Here is a 7,462-nt window from a genome sequence, read left to right as displayed (position 1 = left end):
ATCATGCTCTAATAAAATTATGACAGAACCATTTGGGATGATAGATGGCCTTTCCCCATCCTGTGGATGAGGAACTTGAGGTTTAGAGAAAGCTTGGACTGTTATGCATGGTACAGATGCCTTTACAGGGTAGAATGAGAGTATGGTAGATCACAGGATCAGGACCATTTGATCAAGAGCAGGCAGGTGGATACAGCGTAGTGTATTTGTGGCACAGAGGAAGAGCTGCCCTGATTGAAATCGTGTGCTTTTTTACAATTACACCAGTGCTAAAGCTAACTTTATTTCTAGGTTTCCATGTTAGACAAGCAGATCTCCAAGACTGTTCCGGAAATAAGCATGTCTGGAGTTTTAAAAGAAGGCTGCTGCTTTCAATAAATAACTTCTGACTTCTGGGAATCTGACCTTTAGCTCTGAATATGCTTTAAGACATCGCTGACCTACAGAACTACGCCAAATTTACTCCTATCATCAATTTAGAAGCCTCCCCTTCCCTTGCCAGTCCTTGATGGGAATGAGAGTGACTAAGACTGATGTATATAGAAATTTGGATTCATAGTTCCTTTTTTTGTATTCTTCAAGAATAGCATCATGAAGTTTACTTGTGAATGGAAAAACATTTGAGTGATGGACACATATGGTAATTTGGAATAGTGGAAGCAGTCATGTCCATCAATTTTTGAAATATTTACAGAGGATGATGTCTCTTAATGTGATTCTAAATCAGAGTCTCTGCTGACTCAACACGTGTGTGTGTGTGTGTGTGTGTGTGTGTGTTATCCAGCCCTGAGATACAGGGCACCGGATTTACTGGCCACCTGAATTACTGGGAACCTGAGCTACTAAGCACCTGAGTTGCTGGCACCTGCAGTTTTGGCTATTTTTTCCTCATATAGAAAATAGAAAAATTGAGGGAAGGCTCGCAATAGTCATATCAAGGAGTATGGAAGAACACACACACACACACACGCAAAGGAGACCAGAACACAATGAAAAAACAAAACAAAACCCCAAACCAAAGAATTCCTGATAGAAACAAGGAATAAATAATGTTGGAAATTTAACTCATGCAAAATTTAGATATTAGCAGTGAAAAGGTTGACTTCACTTTAATTGCTTGCCTAATGATAATGGTTAGCATTTATTAAACTTTTATTGTACATTAAAAACTTGGCTGAACAGCTTTCTAGGCATTCTTAAAATTTAACAGTGACAAGCAAATCCGTGATGAAGGAAGTGCTGAGGTTAACTTTGTATGCTTTAGTGTTAAACTTTTAAAAAATAGTTATTTATTTTATGTATATGAGTACATACACTGTAGCTGTCTTCAGACACACCAGAAGAGGGCATCGGATCCCATTACAGATGGTTATGAGCCACCATGTGGTTGTTGGGAATTGAACTCAGGACCTCTAGAAGAGCAGTCAGTGCTCTTAACCTCTGAGACGACTCTCCAGCCCCTTTAGTGTTAAACTTTAATTGATATTTGAAGACACTATCACAAAGATTTGAAGCCTGAAGATATTTTCCATATCCAGCTTAACTTTCCTCTCCTTCCCTTCCATTTTTTCCATCCTCCCCTCCTTCTCTCCCCTTCCCTTTCTCCCTCCTTCTCTTTCTCCCTCCCTTCCTTCCTTTTCTATGGCTTATTAAAAACTCACCATAGACTAATCAGGAAGTCTCAGGGCCCAGTAAGAGACCCCTTCTCAAAATACAATGTAGCTAGCAACTCCTGAGTAATAACTCCACAGGCTAATTTTCTGGCTTTTATATACATTTTCGTGGGTGCGTTCATGGGTGGGGGAGGGGGGGAAAGGAAGAGGGAGAGGGAGAGGGAGAGGGAGGAGAGGGAGAGGGAGAGGGAGGAGAGGGAGAGGGAGGAGAGGGAGAGGGAGAGGGAGAGGGAGAGGGAGAGGGAGAGAGGGAGAGGGAGAGGGAGAGGGAGAGGGAGAGGGAGAGGGAGAGGGAGAGGGAGAGGGAGAGGGAGAGGGAGAGGGAGAGGGAGAGGGAGAGGGAGAGGGAGAGGGAGAGGGAGAGGGAGAGGGAGAGGGAGAGGGAGAGGGAGAGGGAGAGGGAGAGGGAGAGGGAGAGGGAGAGGGAGAGGGAGAGGGAGAGGGAGAGGGAGAGGAGGGAGAGGGAGAGGGAGAGGGAGGAGAGGGAGGGGGAGGAGAGGGAGGGGGAGGAGAGGGAGGAGAGAAAAATTGAATTCAGGCCACAGATCCCTTGTGTCCTGTAAATCCCTTTGTGCTTAACCTGTGCAGGAGGAAGCCATCTAGGCATAGGTCAGAGTTAGCCTCTCAGTACCAAAGGTCAGAAGCCAGAGAGTGAGTGGATGATAAACAGCGTCTGAAATTTCCTGACTGCTGTCTCAAACAGTCTGTCCTTGCTAGTGTTCTGTGATGGCTGAGGAACTGGCACTAACTTCTCTTCTTACTGGAAAAAAAAAATGTCATTTTCCTTCTTACTAAAATGTCGTCTTCCTTCTGTGTTTTCTTATAGCTGCGTGAATGTGGCTGTGGAAAGCACTGCAGTTGATTATAAAGTTATATCTGGTCTAGCACAGGGCACTTGGCAGTTATTGCGCAGGGCAAGGATGCTAGGTTGTGGTTCCAACCTCATAACCAGCAACCCGTGCCTTTCATGACAGCAGGGCTTCATTGTTTCCTCTAACAGCGACATTTATCAAATGAGTAGCAATAAAACTGATGTCAAGGAGCCAATCCTAAAAGCAAAATGCATTCATTTTACAGAGCGGCATACATGCCGTGATAAAAAGTAAACGTGTTGTTACTTCCTATCTCCGTTTCAAGGCTATAATATCCAGCACGTCCAAGAGACAGGGAAGCCACTGATAAGTCTAACAGCACCGTACAAAGTAAAGCCCTGCATCGTTTTCATGATGTGCATAGTGTGCATAGATCTTAGTCCCTCCCTGTGTCTCTCCCCAATGAACAGGCGTGATGTAAGGTCTAGTGAATTCCCAAAGCACAGTCATTGTCCTATACTGCCTTTCGCAAGGTCATGCAAACTGTCCCTGAGAATCTGTTCGGAATGAGCTCAGGATAATCAACTGCAAATGTGCTAGACTGTAAAGCCTCCCCCAGTAAAAATCTATTACCGCAGCAAAGCTCTCCAGAAAAAATAAACTCGACAAACGGGAAAGGGATTTCATACGATAGCCATGAGAATTACAAGCACCTCAGATATTAAGCAAGAAGAGATTCCCATGCCAACAGTGGGGTGATCTGGAGATCTTTTGTGTTTGCAGAGCACAGATTTACATCTGCAAAGACAGTGTTTACTCAAATGTCCAATGCTGCCTTCTCTCTGCGCTGGGGATCACAAAGTGAACAGTTTCCTGTTTTATGCAATGGAAGGTTCACGGAGAGGAGAGTGTGCACACACTCACGTGCGCCAACATGGAGCTCTCTCCCTTTTCTTCACACAGAGTTGAGTGTGGTAAGGGTTATGCTGTATACTAGTGGCAGGGCAGATGCCTGTATTGTCTTGAATGCTAAGCTGATCCAAAATCTCCGAAACGTGGTGGTTGTGTGAAGGGAAACGCAAACACCGTGTGCCCTATGGGAGAGGCTGCCTGGCTGACCTGTAGGTTTATGTTTTAAGGCCATCAGTCTATTGCTCTGAATGAGCAGGCACAGAACTGTTGATAACCAATCACTACCATTGCTGTGTAATTCTCGAGGAGGCCCAAAATTGTGCAACCATGGCACTGGCACCATGTTTCTTCTTGCTCTGTAACCTTAGATTATAGAGAGTTCAAGGGCCACTGTACTGTTTAATCAGGACCGCCTCAGGAATGACTAACAGAGGCCAAATGAAATCGGGGAAAATTATACATATATATATATATATATATATATATATATATATATGAAAATATATTATATGCATAAAAAATATATAAATAAGCTCTGTCCATGTTGTCAAAGCTGTTATCTGTGTTGCACATAGAAGGAGATTATGTCTATGGATCGATTATATGACCATAGACATGCCTCTTATCAGTGTGGCACTTAGCAAATATTGGGTCTTTGTTGCATGGACTCTGAGAGAGTTTAAACTATACCTTAGCCTTTTGTTTAATATATGAGATTTGATTTTCTCCTAAATCTCTTGAAGTCCCTTGGTTTTCCTATGTGTAAAGCAGAGAAAATAATAAAAGCAATCTCCTGTCTTTATGAGAATAGAATGATAATAAAATTTTAAGATATGGCAGGCAGAGTGGATCAAAGTATGAACTTCCGTTGTTGTATGCATTGATACTGTTATAAAAAAAAAGTACCCAAAGTGGTTATAAGGTAACAGCTGGCTTGAAAATGCCTTAGATGATTATAAAAAAGAGTACTACTGTAAATCCCTTTATGAGGTCGATCAATTTTAAGGAACTAACCATAAGCTGAGAATCCACCTGACAGAATGTTTTCTCCATAGTCACAAGCTCCACAAGGGCTCTGAGCGCATCTCTGAGCTCTCAGAGCTGTGCATGGTGCACATCAAGACCTGAATGGTTTTTTTTTTTTTTTTTTTTTTTTTTTTTTTTTTTTTTGTTTTTTTACAGTAGCGGTTCTCAACCCGTGGGTCACGATCATCAGAAAACAGGCATTTCTGATCATTTCAGAAACTGCCAACCATAAATTTATTTTCTTTGCTACTTCATAACTGTAGTTTTGCTACTGAGCAGTGTCTCAGTTCCTAAGACCACTGGAAATACGTGTTTTCTGATGACCCCCAAGTTGAGAACTTCTGTCTTATAGGCTTTATTCTTATTAGAAGTATTAATCCTTTGACTACCATAGTGTTGTAGATACTTTCTTAGTTCTTCTACTTTTCTGTAATATTTAAAAAATACTCCCCTAAAGGAATGCCAACAAACTTCTCTTCTAGATTTTTTATTTTTTCCATTCATTTGGGTATATATGCACATGTGCACATGTTAATGTACACGTGTGCTTATATGTATGTGCCTATGTTTGTGTATGCCTGAGGTTGATGTCAGGAGTCATCTTTGATTGTTCTTCCACATTATTCATTGCACCAGGCTCTCGCAGTCAAACCCAGAGCGCACTGATATGACTAGTCAGTCTCACAAGCCAGCTTGCTCTGGGGATCCTCGTCTGTGCCTTCAGAGGCTGAGACTACAAGTGGACCACCATGCCAGCTTATCAGTTTATGTGGGTTCTAGGTTCTAATCGCTATCCTCCTTTTTTTGCATGTTAAGCACTTTACCACCTGAGTCATCTCTCCAGCCTGGTTTCTTTGAGCTTTGTGTTTTTACATTTGTCTCTTTTATTACTTTGGAATTAATTTTGATGTGAGATGAAAAGAAATCTGTTTTTCTTATTCTCCTAGCAGAATTTATTAGCTAATTTGTTGTGTGCTCCTTTAATTTGTACTATTTCCTTATATACACAAACATTCCTACATATGTACGATCTATTTTAGATTCATAAAATAGGCATCTCAGCAGTTAGGAGCACTAGTTACTCTTAAAGAGGGTCCATGTTCAATTTCTATCACCCATCTCATAACCATCTTTAACTCCAGATGTAGGGGATCCACAGACCTGTCCTTCATAGGCACTACACATATGTGATGCATGGACATACATACAGGCAAAGCATCCATGTTTATAAAATAAGTAAATGAATTTAATAATGTATTTTATCTACATATTGTAAACATATTAGTAGTGTTTCCTCTGCTTTGGGTTACATGGACCCAACTGTGATAAAAGGAGTCAGCAAGCTTATTCTAATTTTAAACCTGTCAACTCTTTTCTGCAGCATTTCCTTATTGTTCCAAACTGTAGAATTTATACTGTCCACTTAGTTCTTTACCTTACTTACAAGCTGAAGTACATTCAACGCTCTCCACTCATCTTTTCACTAGAGATTCCCTATTTCTGTCTTGGTTAGCTAAGATTTATCTGTACTCACTTTCTCTTCTCCTGGTGTCTTATCCTTGCCACACAACTGAATTTGGGAGCATGTAATAATGTATATCTTTCTCTTTTTCAATTATGTGATATCTTGACAGGGAATATAATTATTGTAGCACACTTCCTTTCCCTAAGAACTTTGTGGCTAAGTCAATGTTAGTACTGAGCATGACCATTGGAGAGCTTGATCCCACCTCAGGGTTTTTAATTTCATAGTTGATTTGATGTTCTTGTTACAAAGTCCTGCTGTATCCAGAATAAGACTGCATCATCATCTGGAATCATCTCTTAAGGACATTGATGTGGTCTTTTTATATACATTCTTGTCCTATTTTATTTTAAGAAAATTTTCTTCTTTTGGATCTTTAGGGAAAGATTTTATTTTAGATTTTCTTGTCTGTCCAACACTGATTGTGTGTTTGTTGGATTATGTGTCTGTTAGATTGTGTGTTTGTTGGATCTTTGCCTACCTTCAAGATTTTCATTTGCTGTTCAATGCTAGTTTTAAAAGCCCTGTTGTTTTGCATTGTGCTTGGCTTAATTTTCACCTTTGAGATTCTTAGATTCTCTGATTCTTTTTAACAAGGTCCCTGGAAAGATCAACAACATTTGCAGCTTGGCTCTAGTAACCTATATTTTGGTATCTTTCTTCAAATACGATGCAAATGTGCAGAAGAAGAAAAGAAAAAAAATGAAATCTTTAGCTTTGCTCCTTCCATACATTCTACAAGTACCTTAATTTCTGTGTAGATATGACATCATCATTTCTATGTCACCTTTCAGTAAAAGTATATAATATCTGCTTCCAGAAAAGTGGCAGAGGGATGATAGTTTCTGAGTCTTTTCTTGTACCCAAGAGTGCAGAGAGTCTCTGCATTTGTAATATCCACAAAAAGACCAATGGTCTCCACCTAAACTAGGGGTTCTTAACTTGTGGGTCTCGAACCATATAGGGGTAGTACATCAAATATATATATATGTATATGTATATGTATATGTATATGTATATGTATATGTATATGTATATATGGTATTGACATTACAATTCATAACAGTAGCAAAGTTAAAGTAGCAATGATATTTTATGGTTGGGGGTCACCATAGCATGAGGAACTGTATTAAAGGGTCATAGCATTAGGAAGACTGAGAATCACTGACCTAAATGACTAAACATGAATTGAAAAGGACCTCATAGCAGTGTGGATTCTTTCTTTTTTTCCATAGACAATGAAGGGGAGGCAGTTGGTCTCTATTTCCATTGGTCTTGCATGTTATTTACTAGAACTTGCAAAACCTAATTCCCTTGAAAGCAGCAATATTCAGTATTTCCTATGCTTATATGCACTGTCAATCAAAAGAAACTCCATATATGTTTCTTAGAAATTATTGGGTTTTTTTCATGCTTAAAAATTAATCATCATAGGTATTTTTAAAGTTCACTGAAATGGCAGGGTTTAGGTTTACCTTTCCATTTAATGAATGTGAATTGAATTATTTACTAAT

The sequence above is a fragment of the Arvicanthis niloticus genome, chromosome 3, assembly GCF_011762505.2.
Source record: "Arvicanthis niloticus isolate mArvNil1 chromosome 3, mArvNil1.pat.X, whole genome shotgun sequence".
Taxonomy (NCBI): domain Eukaryota; kingdom Metazoa; phylum Chordata; class Mammalia; order Rodentia; family Muridae; genus Arvicanthis; species Arvicanthis niloticus.
The sequence above is the reverse complement of the archived record's forward strand: the minus strand, read 5'-3'. Positions refer to the sequence as shown.